The sequence below is a fragment of the Nicotiana tabacum genome, chromosome 20 (assembly GCF_000715075.1).
Source record: "Nicotiana tabacum cultivar K326 chromosome 20, ASM71507v2, whole genome shotgun sequence".
In the NCBI taxonomy this organism is placed as follows: Eukaryota; Viridiplantae; Streptophyta; class Magnoliopsida; order Solanales; family Solanaceae; genus Nicotiana; species Nicotiana tabacum.
The window spans coordinates 136860740-136877980 of NC_134099.1; the positions used below are offsets into that span (position 1 = coordinate 136860740).

At 35.4% G+C, this 17241-nt stretch overlaps 1 pseudogene; it reads right to left on the minus strand.

The window, feature by feature from the left end:
* Nucleotides 1–1026: 1026 nt before the first annotated feature.
* On the minus strand, nucleotides 1027–5239 carry LOC107832310 (uncharacterized; annotated as a pseudogene).
* Between the last annotated feature and the right edge of the window lie 12002 nt (nucleotides 5240–17241).

Consider the following 17241-nt stretch of genomic DNA (forward strand, 5'->3'; position numbering starts at 1 on the left):
ATTAACTATTTAAGATAAAGAAATTCTCTATTCCTTTGTATATTTGTATCTATGTGATTGTGTATTAATCTTTGAACTGTATGTAATAAATGAGGACATATCAATTTTTTTGCTGTATTGCTTTTTAAGTGTTGTGGTGATGAAGACATTGTTTGTTTCTCTTCAAATATTTTGTCCCATTTAGGTTTAATTTTTTACTGGAAAACTTGTGTCAATTTATTAATTATTATAAATTATGATTTTATGCTTATCATAAAATAAATTATATTTATCATTAAAATTATCTTATCTAAGCACAGTTGGATTTAAAATAAAATGAAAAATAGAATATTTTGTATTTGAATCGATCTGGAATCTAAACTTTTGAAGAAATTACGCCCTTATAAGTGTAAACAATTCTAAGGTTATTTAAGTCATTTTAACATAAAAAGAGCTTATCAACACTTTTTTATCAAATACTGCAGCAACTTATTATCAATTTCAACACTTATATCCAAATATGTAACTGTTTATTTATTAAATCAATTTCAACACTTAAAATTATTTTTCAGCACCTGATACGTATCAATTACTTCGAATAGCTAATTCAAACGGCCTCTCAGTATGATAATGGTTAGGAAGGCGTAATAACATACACTTGAGAATAAAGTGACATTCTTGCATAGACAGCTAAGAGCAATAATTGAGAAGTTAAAAATAAAGTGAACACAGACTAACGCTAAGCTCCCATTTGGCCATAAAATTTGGAAGCTTCTTTTCAAATATCTATTTGTTTATAAATTTTAATTATTTTTTAGCAGATTTTGAAAGCAATATCTTTAAATCCCAAAAACAGCTCTAGAGTAATTTTTGAAGTTTTCTACTCACAAAACTTTAAATTCTTTTCAAGTAAAATGCATATCCAAACAGAATTTCAACTTTCAAAAATTATTATTCATCTCATCTTCAAAAACTCTTTTTTTTTTAAGTTTCAACCAAATCTATGTCCAAACGCTAGCTAAAGAGGGTGAAAAGCATACTGCAGGATTAGCAGAATACCCAATTTCATTTATATGGCAGGCTCCAGTGGACAACATCACAGTATCCAGTAAGAAATACTGAAAAAAAACATGAATATAGAGAAGGCAACGGCAAATTTCCTATCGTATTACCTATTTGGTTTTCACCTGACTTTCAATAATTTTTATACAGAGAATACCAGCTACAAGATTCTAAGAACAATTACTTTTCTCATGACACATTTTGTTACAGTAGTGTGAATATAATTATATACTCTACTCTGTCTTGTCTTCTTCCAGATCACCACCATTAGATGCCTCATTGCCACCCAGTGTTGATCTCACTTCGGATTGACTTCTTGCATCCTTTGATGGCAGAGGGGACAGTTTTATGAGCGTCAATGTTTCGTCATTGTCAAACTCTTCACTATCATCAAAATATGCATATCTGGATGTATTGCAAATAAACTCAATGAGTATGAAGTGTGTAGATAGAAGAGAGTAACTATCGCATCTAACAAATGCTGAATTTTCTCACAGAAAAACTCGTTTTTTTAGATTCTTTTTGTAGGGAAAGCGGAAATATAAGAAAATTTGAACAAAACGGTGCTGGATCTTTGACATCAGGAGAATATGTTTTATGCTCTTCTTTCCGCCTAAAATGACAAAGAAAATTAATTCATGATCTCTCAAATGAAAATAGGGAGGGTTGGGGGCGAGGAGGAAATCATCTCATTTTCTCACATGGTTGAGGTATTCTCCTTTCGTTCTAGGTCTAGCAAATTAAAGATGAAATGCTAGATAACACTCTATTAACATAAAAACTGCAACGGGTGAATGGCTCCCTTGTTCAAAGGCCATCATGAACAATCATCATTATAAATCGAACATTTGTAGAATGTTACAGGGTAAGCAATTGCGCAAGAGGAGCTCTGTGAACTCATGAATACTTAATACATGCATTGATAGAAAGCCTGGTATTACCTCATGGTGTTTTGAGATGGAGCCCAAAGTGCACAGATGACACAAAGGAGAGAGAAAGACACCACTTGCCAGAAGGCAGGAATGATCCAGGCATTTTGCCATCGCTCATTGTACACATCAGTGAACTTGAAGTGCAGCTGCCAGGAAAAAACAAGTCTAATTCTTTACTTGGTAATATAAAAACAGGGAACATTAGGAGGACGATAAAACTACGTTATATGAACTCAAGTACGAGTATCCAATAGGAGTACGTTTCCATTTCTAGATGATTTTCTCTGTATCTTCAAGGATTCACACAAATTCCACAATCATGTCCAATCTAATTAGCTTCAGATTATGGAAAAACTCATTATCCCCCTATCTTGGATTTACTTTAATCAGTTTCTGAAACTATAGTTTGTCCAGGTTTCATAAAATTCCTGAAAGAAAAGGATAATATGAATTATGATGCTTTACAAAAATGAATTATGATGCTTTAAAAAAATAAAAAATTATGATGCTTTTACTTATTTAATGGACATGAATAACAGTACAACTGTGACTCCTTTGATTAAAGCACCTTCTTATCACTCGTAAGCACATTATTTCACTTTTTCATGTTTGTTTGACGAGAACCGAAGTCCTTCTTCACCACACACACACACACACACACACACACAAAATTAGAAGTGCAGGTCAAAGTCATGGATCGGAGAAGTGCTCCATATTTTGGTTACTGTTTCTAAAGCTCATTCCATGAACACATGAACGGGACAAGTTCAGTAAAAGGTTTGACCTTTTCGCTTTGTTTAATTCAGATCTCTTTGAACAGATCACGTTTGTGTTGTCATCACTTGGCTCTTTAGCAGACAAAAGCTAAGAATCAACTATATTAGATTGAAGGAACTAAAACAAGAAATCAGCTTCAATCTGGAGACGGCCAATATTACCTCATAGCATACCCAACCAACAGAAACAATAACTGCCACAGCCAGTGCATTGGTGAACTTCCGGTATATGTCTAACTTGGCCAACAACCTTCTAGTCTGTCAGTTCACAACATCAGTGATTAACCACCAGTGCTTGATAGTAATAATGGTTTGAGAAAATGAAGTCATGCCATGATTAACCCAGAATATATGAAAGTGACTTGTATCATCTCTAGATTTCTGATCATCCACAAATACATGAAGATAATAGGAAATGTGGAATGGAAACCCTTTTACAGAGCAGAAAATTGACATAAAGTTATAAACAAAAGTATAGGCCAATGTACCTGCAGCTTATTCAACGTAGCAGATAGGGAAGTGAATATCCAAAGGATAAAGAAAGCATCCAAGATCGCCACGGGAAGTAAAAAAATAACCTGGCTTTTCCTGAGAAATCGTTAACAGTACCAACATTTTCTACCAGTTCAAGCACTTCCGATGCCAGAAAGAAAGTTCCTCCTAGCAAAAGGACCTTTGACGTAAGGCCACCAAGAGTTGGTCTAACAACACCATAGCCCATAGAGACCATCAAGATAATCATACGTGAAACTGTACGCTTTATTGTACCAAAGGTAACAGCCCATACAAGGATCCCAGTCGGTCTGACTCCAGTTTCGTTGAATTCAGCATAATCAAAGTACCAAAAAGCCATTTCAAACATACCCAATGTTATAACGAGAGTAACACAGTTTTGTAAAGCAAGAACTTCTCTCCAGAATCTTGCATACTGCGAAAACCAAAAGTTTGCAAGTAACACAAACACAAGAGACATGAACCCGTAGAAGTTCATAAATGGGGCCATCCTACCAGGTAGGTAACCAGTAGGATTTTTCCATACGGTTTTCCCTTCAACAACAACTTCCTTAAGCTTAGGGTCACAGTGCATAAAATATATATTATACATTCCCGTTTTTGTAATATGTATTGTTCTAGGGTGCAGTTTTGCTTCAAGCTCGTCAATGCCAAATGAGGCACCAAATACTTGAGGCCAACCAGGATTATTAGTAGATGGGCGGTGAATTATTTCCCCTTGTGTACAAACTCCTAGTTTTGCAAGATCTGCTGTGCAACAAACAGCTCTCTGGCCCCCATAGGCAGAGCCCCCGATTGTCTCTCGGTCATCCACCTCAAACACAACTGCATGAATTGATCCTAAGCTAAAGTTTGAAAATTCATCGGGCCTCCGGAATATAATCTTTTCGAAGCTGATTTTCACAAATGATAAAGGTCAGAAAATGCCTGACTTTTATTTCAATTGATGTTGGAATATGCACAACTTTTTCTTTTCTTCATTTGACGTTAGGAAAAAAACAACTTCAAGATTATTATCCATAAGGTTAGAAACACATTTTTATTTATCTTCTTTCACCAAAAATATGGATCACAAGTATTTCCTTACCAACAAGAATAACGAGAAACAATGCGTGAGCTAGATGTACTTTTAGAAGAAGGATGGTGTCACATTTAACATCTAGCTTAAGTTTTAATGTGAAAAGTTAGAATTCAAGTAGAATGTAGAACCTAAGGGTGTGGCCAAATAGTTGAAGTGGGGGAGAACCATGATGTCTCAAGTTCAAATACTAGCGGAGTCAAAAGCCACTAGGTGAATTTTTCGCATCTGCCTAAGCATTGTTGGACAGAGTTACCCAGTACCTACATTGGTGGGAGGTAGCAAGCACCCGTGAATTAATACAAGCTAGCTATGATACCACTATCATAAAAAAAATCTAGTAAAATATAAGCTTTTAAGTGATGGATCATGTTGAAAGGGGGCTATTTTGAGAATCTAATTTACATAGTACCACTCCAAATTCAATCAATCAACTAATAATCAATAATCTCAAATTAAGATTAGCTATATAAATCCTCTGTATCAATTCTGCTCTACTCCAAAATGAGCCGGAAAAAGTATTTACATACTAAATAAATAAATAAATAAATAAAAGGCCAAAGGAGAATTTTAGTAGTAGCTCAGTTGGTTGGCAACCTGAACTTCACCTTGTAATCCCCTCCCCATACCCGCAATGTAATAAAAACAAAATTAAAAGGCTAGAGAATACTAAGTTGGATTAAAGCAATTTATTAGAAATATAGTCATATTTACCGAATAAAAGAGTCGCCATATGAGGAGGAGGAAGAAGATTCGTTGAAGTTAGGGGTAGAAGAGTAAATTCCTTCGCTTCCACCATGGACTACAAATGCATTGCCCTTGCTAACGAATTTCTCGGCGGAGTAGTCATGCACTGAAGCTTGTGTAAAGTGAAGTAAGCAACAATGGCTGAAGGTCCGAGTAAGTTAAAGGACGACATTGCCCCTAAGACAGTTCAAGGAAAGAACAGTAGATCTGCTGTTAGGACGAACAAGACCCACGGCCGAGTACGTTATGTAGATACTTCAACATTATCATTAAATTTTAACGAATACTCCTTATTTTTAGCAGACTAAACTATTTTATTGTTTACCAATAAATTTGTCAGTAAATGCTTTTTAAGTTTGATACGTACATTTTTTTATACTTGTTACAGTAAACTATTTTAGATTAAAATTTTGTACTGTTGTCTATTCTATCGCATCGCTTACTTTTTTTTATTTATAGAAGATCCATTTTTAGTTTTTTTACTTCTACTTTTTCACACGAAACTGATAAGAGATTTCAACTAGGTTAACTAATATTGCAATTGAGGAAAAAATTATATTGTAAGGTTTAAACTTCATTAGTAGCATAGTATTCTCTTATCCTTTCCCCCTCCCTCCATGTAACAAAAAAACAAAGAAATATAACACGCAATGCATTTTTTTACAATTTCTAATATGGACATCAATTTTTTTCTTACGGATGAACAGTATCTTTTTCTACTGCTTATAGTTCATAAAAATTTGAGATGTGAGAGAGTAAGGCCTCATTTGTTTTTTTTTTTTAAGATTAAGACGTTTGAAATCAAAATATCAAGATGTGTATTAAGATTAAGCATTTGAATCTGAATACACATCTGAATATATTAAGATGTGAATAGAAATAATTAAGATTGTTTGATTTTTAACATCTGAATATATAAAATTTATCTTTATTTGAAAATTAATAAACACAAAATTCAAATGAAATACTAACTAATCTAATATTCTATCAATAAAATATATACTTTTTTAAAATATGATAGTTGTTGGTGGTGATGGCTAACGGGTGAATGCCGACTAGAGGCGATGGTTGGTGGTAGTTTCGGTTGATGATGGTAGTTCATGCTTGTAGCTAGTAGTGATTGGTAGTGGTGGCAATTATGATTGGGGATGGTGGTGGTGGGTGGTGATAGTTAATAATGTCAGGTGATGATAGTAGTTGTGACTAAGGAAGGTGGTGGGTGGGTGGTGGTAAGTTATAATGATGGCCAGTGCCGGCTGTGGTTGTTAATGGTGATGAGGTCTTGTCATTGAGGTAGATGATTGTTGATTGTGGTTGAGAATGATGGTGGTCGGAGTGGTAGGGATAGTAGGTGGTGATGGTCAATAATGGAGGCTATGATTGAGGATGATGGTGGCGTGGTGGTGGTGGTGGTGGCATTGTGATAGTTGATAATGGTAGGCGGTGGAGGCAGTTAATAATGAATATGTGATAGCATCTTAATGAAATTAAGTCTTTGTTATAGATTTTAATCATACAGACCTATTCAGACCCATTAAGTGGTTGTGAAGTAAAAACAACAAACACACTTAATGATTAAGATCTGAATAATTAAGATCCGGGCTTTAAAAACAAACACACTTAACGTCTAAGATCTGAATGATTAAGATTCAGACCTCTATTAAGTGCAAACAAATGAGGCCTAGTGAAGCTTTTAGAATAGATATGTGCATCCAAAGCATGCATTGGGGACCGCGCTACATCTTGCAAGGTATCAAGCCTAGCACATTTGAAGAACTTGCGCTCGTGCCTATGACATGGAGTTAAGCATGGCCTCCGCTGGAAACGAAAGGCTGCCTATCTATGAGCCTCGCAAAGGGAACGACAAGCAAGAAATCAGTTTTGTTATAAAACAATATAAGAAAGAAGAGTATTGCGGAGAAAAATAAGGAGAGAGAATTTTTATTGATTTGGGATGAATTATAATGGAATAAGACCCCTCTATTTATAAGGGAAAAGTGACTTAGCCACCAAGTAACAAGTCCTAAAATCTCTCTAAATATAGACATTCACATTAAATACAATTCTATTTATAACATTCCCCCCTTAAATGTCTATTCAATAGATAATGTGCTTCGTTAAGATCTTAACTAAAATAAAACCCAGTGGAAAAATATTCTAGTGAAGGAAAAAGCGTACACATGTTTAGAAATACGTCTTTTGGTTGCCTCGCTAAAAACCTTGCAAGGAAAACCCAGTGGGATAAAACCTTGTAAGGAAAAAGAGTACAACGCATATTAACTCCCCCTGATGAGAGCGTCAATTAATTCACATCCTTGAGCCTTCGCATTCCAATCTTGTGCACCATCTTCAAAAGATCATTGGTAGAGATTTGATAAACAAATCAACCATATTAACTTGAATGAATTTGTTTCACCTTGAAATCATCATTCTTGATAGAGATGTATTGTCTTAATATGATCTTGTTGGAATCGTCATTTTAATAGAGGTGAAAACTCTTGCTATCGTATTATCATGCTTATAGTTATAGTAAGATACATTTGTGCACAAATTGCACTGAGAAAGTGGTACTTCAAAATCAAGAATTGTATGTGCTTCAAGCAATTTAAATCCTCCAGGGATTATCATATAAGTATAGTCAAATAAGCCATACAAATAGATTTTAGATGCATATCAAGTTTTTATGTCATTCCAGACATAAGATACATGAAAGTGATTGCAAACACACCATTGACTCTAGAGTGTTTGAACTTCATGTCCAAAACTACATGTCTTTCATATGAAACCAATTCTATTCAAATTGTGTCTCTTTCATTTGGCCAATATTTTTGTGTCTGTATTCGACAAGCTTAAGATCCTCATCTATACTTAGTGCTATCATAAATGTCATCGACGAACATTTTATATCAGTTCCAACATCCTTATTTTTCATAAAGACATAACATAGAGATCTCTTCATTCATCTATTCAGGTGTCTGAATCTCTCATGAGATTTATGAAGTGTTATGTCATGTGATCTTCTAAATCACTTGCCTCTTTATTATGATCATTTGCTCATCTTCTATTTCAAGAATTTTATTTAAAATCGATTTGTCTATAGGCGTACCATAGATTTTGTCCTTCTAGGACTCAATCTAATAAGAGCATTTACAATGAGAATATAATTACTTTCTTTGGGTCAGCAAATGCGTCTGACATACTTTGCAATATATTGCGGATGAATTATCCTTTTATGAACTTCAAGTTCATATAATTTATTCGAGGATCTAGATGTAGAAATGATAATTCATTTCACGTAACTTTTTCTCAAATGTTTATCATCTCTCCCCCTCATGTTAGAAAAACTAACTTGCTTCCTCAACTTTTGGAACTCATCTTTGTGTGTTATGGTGTTAATCAAAATATACATCGCACATCAATAATAAAAAGATGGAATTATTTGGTTCATGACCCTTATCCATTTGTGAGGAGAGAATGTAATATACTTTCGTATATAACCTATATCAAACTGATATATAACTTTGTTCTCATAAGTAACAATTTAGTTATTAAGTGGAGGCACTCAATAAATTATTTTGCTAAATCAACTGTGATGTAAACTAACTTATCAAGATAAACTGTCTTGAATAGAACATCTGGAAATTATGCTCTAAATTAAATTATTGAGCAAGTTACCTCGCAAACACAGGTTGCGGGTTAATAATACTCGCACATGTAACCATCTCATAGATGCATCTTATGTGATATACATGATAGGTGAACGGGCCCATATTCACTTTTGATATTTTCAGCATTTATGAGATTCAATCCCAATTTTAATTGGTTTATTAATTAATGAGAACAAGCAACACAAGAGAATTCGTAAAGAACTTTCTAGTTCTTTAATATTTACCCATGTGAATTCTCTTTTATTTTAGCATATCATACTTAAATTGATATGACTAAACCAATTATGCCAACTGGATATCAATAAACTCAAGTTTATTATGATATGAGTTTTATATCAATAAACTTCTACTTTATTGTGACATTCTTTTATTTGTGTAGTACAAACTGGAGAATAAAGTGGGTAACTTTTTATATAAATATTACCTCGCTACAAGTTGTAATGATAGAAGATATTAAATTTTTTCTTTATTTATAGTCTCAATATAACCAACCGCTTTCGCGAATATTTTGAAAACTCAATAAGTTTCTTTGAGACTTACTACAACATAATGCCTTATTGATAATTAATTGTATTCCTCCAAAATAGCAATAATTGGCTCTTCCAGAGATCTCGATTAATTTGGTACTACCACATATTCATCAATATCCATATGGTGAATATGTCCTTTAAAGAGAAAGTTATACCATTATAGCCATGGTCAAAATTATATGCAAGATCTGTTTCTTGCATTACTGTTATTCTTTAACAATCACATTACCAAAATATTTTGGCATATAATAGGTATGTGACCAATGACCATTCATGCCATAATAATGACATTATTTTCTTATATCATCTCAAACCTCCTTCTAGAGGTGAGTGTGGTATATTCACTACTACTACCACTAGCACGTTCATATTCTTCCAAGAATGAATAGTATTCATAAATCACATGCTGTCCCATTCACATCATGAATGGACCATAATCATCAATATGTGCTTTACAAAATCATGTCAAATCGATGACAAACATTAATTTCACAGAGTGAAGGATTATTTTGAGAATCCTTATTGTTCTCACTATCACAATGATGACGATTATAATTTCGTCTATTGCTACATCCACATCCATTGATACCTTCACGGTAATAATTTTGTCTTCTTTCAGACTTATCACATACTACTATCACATTCTCTTAAGGGAATGAGAATGAAGCAAATTCAATGGGACAGGTTTCCACTTCTTGTTCCCACAATCATACATGAATTTGATCATGATAAGACATAAGAATTTTACCACTTCGGGTGGTTATAATTCCTTACAAACTCCATTGGAGTTATAATAAAAATTTATTGTCTTTGCTTGTATTTAAAATCAAATTATAGAATGTCAAAAATTTAAAAGAGAAAAATAAAGTAAATACTTACCTTAAATCCAGAATTTAATCATGAAGGGAGTTCGTGGAACAATTGACAATCATTATGCTCAATCCCAAAATTTCTACTCAATTGGTTAGAGTCTCGTGTTGATAACGTATTATAAAATAATAAAAGAAGAAGTAGAGTATTGCATAGAAAAGTAGGGAGAGAGAATTCTTATTGATTTGGGATGAGAAGGAATATGACCCCTCTATAGGGGAAAAGTGACTTAACCACCAACTAACAAGTCCTAAAATCTCTCTAAATATAGACATTCACCTTAAATACAATTCTATTTATAACAAGTTTCCAGTATTTGATAAACAAAAAATATTTTTCTTTCAATGAAAGAGGAAAATGACTTCAGTTTCTGGTATTTGACTAACAAAAAATATTTTATTTTCAATTAAAGAGGAAAATGACTTCCCAATTATTTTTCTAACAAATATCTTTATACTTGATTGAATTTTTACTTGCTCCAATAAATACTTAATTATTATTGTCAATATTTAATACACACATATATATATATATATACTCTTTTCGAAAAATATTTTTCACTCACCAATCAAACATAAAAAAAAGCATTAACATTTTCTCATGAAAGGTAACTTCCGTCGTCATTACAAACACACTGGAAAAAGGAGTGAATTCAACAGAAAATTATTTTCAGCTTTTGTTCTAATTTCATATGGTGTGGAAACTTACCAATTCCACCTTCATCTTATATTCCAGCATAGCATCAATCCATAAACTGTGCCTCAATTTATAGAAACATTGAAATTTACTTAAACCTTTCCCTTCGCTCCAAACATATTCGTCACAAATTTAACTTATAAGAAAGGCTAATGTTACATGAATTTTTAAGTAAATTATTTCAAAGTCTTGTTAGATTCCACATATTGTCTACTACACTTGTATCAGTTCTCCACAACTCTATCACGCTAAAACAATCCAAATTAGCTTAGAACCACCATAGAATAGATTTGAATCAACGCAAAAGTACCAAACAACAACAACAAAGAACCCCTACCTTACCCCTTCCTTTGAAGGTAGGGTAATGTATACGCAGACCTTACCCCTACCTTTGAAGGTAGAGAAATTGCTTTCGATAGAGCCCCGGCTCAATGGAAAGGTACCAAACATACAATTGAATAATTAAAATTGTTGAAGTGTGTAAATATCTCATCTAAACGCTTAAGCCGTTAGAGAGAACACACTTTAATATACTTAATCAGGTTTTCAACAAAAATAATCATTGTTTCAAAGGGATAAAATGTCAAAGCACCATCTTACAGTCTATACAATCTACCATATATATAAATTGAAGTTCTTCCTCAATAGAGTAAAAAGGACAGGAAGAACTCAGGCCATCTTCAAGATCCACCACTCCCCAATACCATCACCAGGTCGAATACCTAAATGTAACAGTAAGTCGATCGAGTAGGTAGCCATTGATTGATATTTCAACATGTAACTGGAAAAAGAATGTGGTAGTAACAATCCAATTCGCGACGTGTAGATGTTACAATGAACAATGTGTAGCAGAGAGTAGAGCCAAAGTGAAGGAGAAATCCAGTTATAATTACTTTTACCACCAGCCAGCAACCGCTACAATATTTAATTTGCGAAAGCCATGCCATGATTCTGGGCTGAACCAGATATTAGCAACAAGAATTCTTAGTCCATATCAAGGAATTCCATCCTCTTTTTCATTGAACCTTTCTGCTTTTTGTGCCTATGATACATGGTACACATTAGAAACAGAAATAGACAAAGTAGAGCATTATAACACATGTATATCTAGATTAGATATTAAACATGTAAAGCAGATTGAAAGTCTAAAAGGAATGGAGATCATTCAATACAAGTAACATAATACAAATAATTAAGTATTCCCGCACCATTCATGAGTATCAAGCATGAAATAATCCATATTTTGTTCCCATTATCCCTACTGATTAAGTAGTGTAATTAAAACCCCTATAATAAGAAACTTCTACATAGTTTCAAGCATGAGAGTTCATTGTAAAATGCAGATATCATGGTCCCCACATAACAATTATATTCTCTTCGATTAGTCCCTATAATAATTTTATCAACAAAACAGCTTTGAAAAATGACCGCTCAGGCAAATTTTTTGTCAAAAGGGTTATACCACCAGCTCTACAGCCCTCACTCTGTTTGCAACGTCCTCTTGGACGATCTTTTTGTTTTATTATTACTTTTCCTGATGAACCAGTAACTATGACATGTAATGAGGCAATGCAACATAAGAATCACTAGCAGTAGTTACCCTGAACCCCCTCTTTGTAACGACCCATCAAGTGGTCTACCCCTAAGGATAATGTCTATGTGAGCATGTACTACTCCTCTTTAATATAATATAAATAGATATTCTTTGAACCAAAAAAAAAAATTATGTCCACGTGGACGTAATTAAAAGAAAAAGACTCGAAAGGTCATTAGTATTAACGGAATGTGAGATAATCTTAAAGTTTTAGCAATTTCAACAATTCGAGATTTTATACATCCCTCAAAAGGCTGTAAAAGGACAAGCATTGGCAGACTTCTTGGCAAATCATCTGATACCTGATGACTGGGAGCTAACTGATAAACTACCTGATGAGGACGCAATGGTCGTTGAAGTTCAACCTCCATGGAAGATGTACTTTGATGGTGCTGCGCATTGTGGAGGAGCCGGGGCTGGCGTAGTATTTGTCACTCCTCAAGATGAAGTCTTGCCCTACTCCTTCACCTTGACACAACTCTGTTCCAACAATGTTGCTGAATATCAAGCATTAATAGTTGGGCTTGAAATGGCCGTTGATATGAAGCAATTGCAATTGCAATTCTTTGGTGACTCCCAGTTAGTGGTCAATCAGCTTTTGGGTAGTTACGAGGTCAAGAAGCCTGAACTACGCCCATATCATGATTACGCAAAAAAGTTGATGGGGTGGCTCAACGATGTGACTATTCAGTATGTACCAAGGAAAGAAAATAAGAAGGTTGATGCTTTAGCTGCTCTAGCTTCATCATTACCCCTGCCTGACCAAGCGCAAGTTACCGTCTGCCAAAAATGGGTAGTACCTCTGCCAAATGAGGTCGAAAGGGAAGATAACGAACTCAAGAATCTTGTTGCCGTTTCTGAAGTTGAGAAAGAAGAATGGCGACAACCCATTATCGACCACTTATGCTATGGGATACTTCCAGAAAATCCGAGGAGAAGGACTGAAATCCGTCGTCGTGCACCTCACTTCCTTTACTATAAGGATACTCTATATAGAAGATCGTTCGAGGGAGTACTCTTGCGATGCCTAGGAGAAGAAGAAGCTCTCCAAGCTTTGCAAGAGGCACATTCTGGGGTATGTGGGTCACACCAGTCCGGACCAAAGCTCCACTTCCATATAAAAAGGATGGGATATTATTGGCCAACGATGGTAAAAGATTGCTTGGACTACGCTCGAAGTTGCAAGGCTTGTCAATTCCATGCGAATTTTATTCATCAACCTCCTGAAATATTGCACCCGACTGTTGCATCCTAGCCATTTGATGCTTGGGGATTGGATGTTGTTGGACCACTGCCAAAGTCCTCTGGTGGGCACCTATACATCTTGGCTGCAACTGACTACTTCTCAAAATGGGCTGAAGCTGTTGCTCTTAAGGAAGTAAAAAAGGAAAATGTTGCAAGTTTCATCCAAGTAAACATTATTTATCGCTTTGGCATTCCTCGTTACATAATAACGGATAATGGAAATCCATTCGATAATAGGTTGATGAACAGGATTTGTGATCTCTTTGGCTTCAAGCAACGTAACTCTTCGATGTACAATGTTGCCGCCAATGGTCTAGCTGAGGCATTCAACAAGACTCTATGCAACTTGTTAAAGAAAGTTGTCTCCAAATCCAAACGAGATTGGAATGACCGTATGGAAGAAGCTCTATGGGCATATAGAACGACTCATCGCACGCCAACACAGGCGACTCCTTATTCACTCGTTTATGGAGTCGAAGCCGTCTTGCCACTTGAGCGTCAAATACCTTCGTTATGACTGGCTATTCAAGAAGGGATCACTGATGAAGAAAATGCTCAACTTCGATTAGCAGAGTTGGAAGCTCTTGATGAAAAGAGATTGGAAGCTCAACAGAGTCTTGAATGTTATCATGCTCGATTGTCTCGCGCCTTCAATAAAAGAGTTCGTCCGAGATCCTTTCAAGTAGGAAATCAAGTCCTTGCCGTACGAAGACCCATAGTTACTTCCCATAAACCTGTAGGGAAGTTCACTTCAAAATGGGATGGGCCATATGTCGTACAAGAAGCATATTCAAGTGGGGCTTACAAGCTGGTTGATGCAGATGGTATGAGAATCGGCCCTATCAACGACAAGTTTTTGAAGAAGTATTATCCATGAAGTTGCAAGTCATGATGCTCCTTGACAAACGAGCCTAAATTGTAAGTCATGATGCTCCTCGACGTACGAGCCTAAACTGCAAGTCATGACACTCCTCGATATACGAGCCTAAACTGCAAGTCATGACGCTCCTCGACATACGAGCCTAAACTGCAAGTCATGACGCTCCTTAACGCACGAGCCTAAACTGCATGTTGCTACATTCCTGGCCCGCAAGAGTATAAACTATGTACGACCCAAAAAAAAAGTCCGCTAGGTTGAAAATTTCGAAAGAGACGGCCTAGGCAAAAGTTAGGATGTGAAAAAAAAAGTCCGCTAGGTTGAAAATCTCGAAAGAGGCGGCTTAGGAAAAAGTTAGGATGTAAAAAAAAAAGAAGAAAAAAAATCTACCCAGTCTGAACTACGGTATGACTTGATCCTCTTCACCAAGGTACGTAGGCAGCTTAGAGTTTCATTCTAAGTTCAGTCGCATAAGTTCAAAGATACATATTGCCCTAATTGTTGTTTGAATGAAGTATGAAGGAATGTAAGATCAAGCTGAAATGCCATCCTCCTACTAAACTTTGACCTCATTTGATTTAAAGGGGGCGACCCTCCATGGTAAATTGATATCTTCGATGGGCCGATTTTAGGAGGATGTCAAGTATTTGTATTGAAGTCCAGGGATTCTCTATGTCTTCAGGTTCGCCAAAACTTCAAGTTTGTTGGTCTCCAAGTCCGCCCTCTGCCTTAAAAAAAGGGGAAGAGAAGAGAGGCATCAAAAGGAAACACAAGTCTAAGGAAAGGACTGTTTGGCACAACGTTTCAAATTCAGTGAGACTTAAGTCTAGTTTTCTTGAAATCAACAAAGTTGAAGTCTTCAAATCCGTTGATCTTCAAGTTGAAATATTTAGGCCCTCCAAGTCTCAAAGTTGAAGTCTTCAAGTCCGTTGGTCTTCAAGTTGAAGTCTTCAAATTCGCTGATCTTCAAGTTGAAATATTTAGGCCTTCCAAGTCTCAAAGTTGAAGTCTTCAAGTTCGTCGGTCTTCAAGTTTCAGTCTTCAAATTTGTCGGTCTTAAAGTTGAATTGTTCAAACCCTTCGAATCTTCGAGTTGAAGTCTGCAAAGTCCGCCAAATCTTCAAAGTTTCCAAGTGTTCAAGTCGATGTCGTCTTCGAGTTGAAGCTTTATAACTTTCCAATCTTAAGGTGGACATATAAGTCCCTTTGCACCTTAAGTTGGTCTCTCCGGTAGTCAGGCCACTTTGAGAGTCATCTCTCCAAGAATTGGGCCACATTGAGAGTAATCTCTCCAAGAATCGGGCCATTTTGAAAGTAATCTCTCCAAGAATTGGGCCACATTGAGAGTAATCTCTCCAAGAATCGGTCCATTTTGAGAGTCATCTCTCCAAGAATTGGGCCACATTGAGAGTAATCTCTCCAAGAATTGGGCCACATTGAGAGTAATCTCTCTAAGAATCGGGCCATTTTGAGAGTAATCTCTCCAAGAATTGCGCCACATTGAGAGTAATCTCTCCAAGAATTGGGCCACATTGAGAGTAATCTCTCCAAGAATCGGGCCATTTTGAGAGTAATCTCTCCAAGAATTGGGCCACATTGAGAGTAATCTCTCCAAAATTGGGCCATTTTGAGAGTAATCTCTCCGGTAGTCGGGCCATGAAAGTAATCCCTCCGATATTTGGGCAGGGATGAGTACCCATCCCCTCACACCCCAAGATTATATTCTTCATGTGTGGATCATCTTGTTGAACAAGAACATCTATTTCTCGCTTGACCTATAAAAAAAATAGACAACAAAGAAGAAATCACAAGAAAAGAAGAAGAAATCACCTTCGCGTTAATCCTTCCGAGTCTACAAAATAGACTCAAGTGGCTTGTAAATACTCCGAATTAGATATTCTTGATTGGAGCATGCAACTATATATATATATTAATCCTTCTGAGTCTACAAAATAGACTCAAGTGGCTTGTAAATACTCCGAATTAGATATTCTTGATTGGAGCATGCAACCATATATATATATGTCAGAGACTTCTTGCAAGAGTATATTAACAATGTGTGAGTTAGATTATACAATTGGTCTCCTATATGGATTCAGTTAATGGTGACGGGTCGGTTACTGATAGTGCAACATCGATTGGCTATTTAGAGTTCAAGTAGGATTTGGAGGCTTTCAAGTATTCCTTGTATATTCGGTGATTGAGGCGGCAGTGCTATATGGATAGATATCTTCTGATAATGGATAATCGCATGCCTTGGTGGAGCAAATTTCTATGTCAAATTAAAATGAAAACTTTTCTTTAATGTAAAGAATGACAAAAGTTTTTACAAATTTGTCCTACGTGATGACTAATGTTTGGTCATCATATATCTTTATGCATGCCGTTAGTAATATGGAAGTTATTTTCTTGATTTAAGGAAATAGAAAGTTCGATTCCAGACAACTTTTAAAAGGACAACTGTCTTCCATGTGTACTTCAAGACCAATTTTTAAGTTTCGATTAATCTACACTCCGATTAATCTTGAAGTGGGGGCATTTGTAAGTATTTAAATTCTATCGGATTTAAATCCATAAAATTATTTGGACTATATTTTAAATTCGAGATATATTGGTCCAAATAAATATTATGGGCTAATGTATAAATGAAGTAATTATATAGGTCCAATATAAA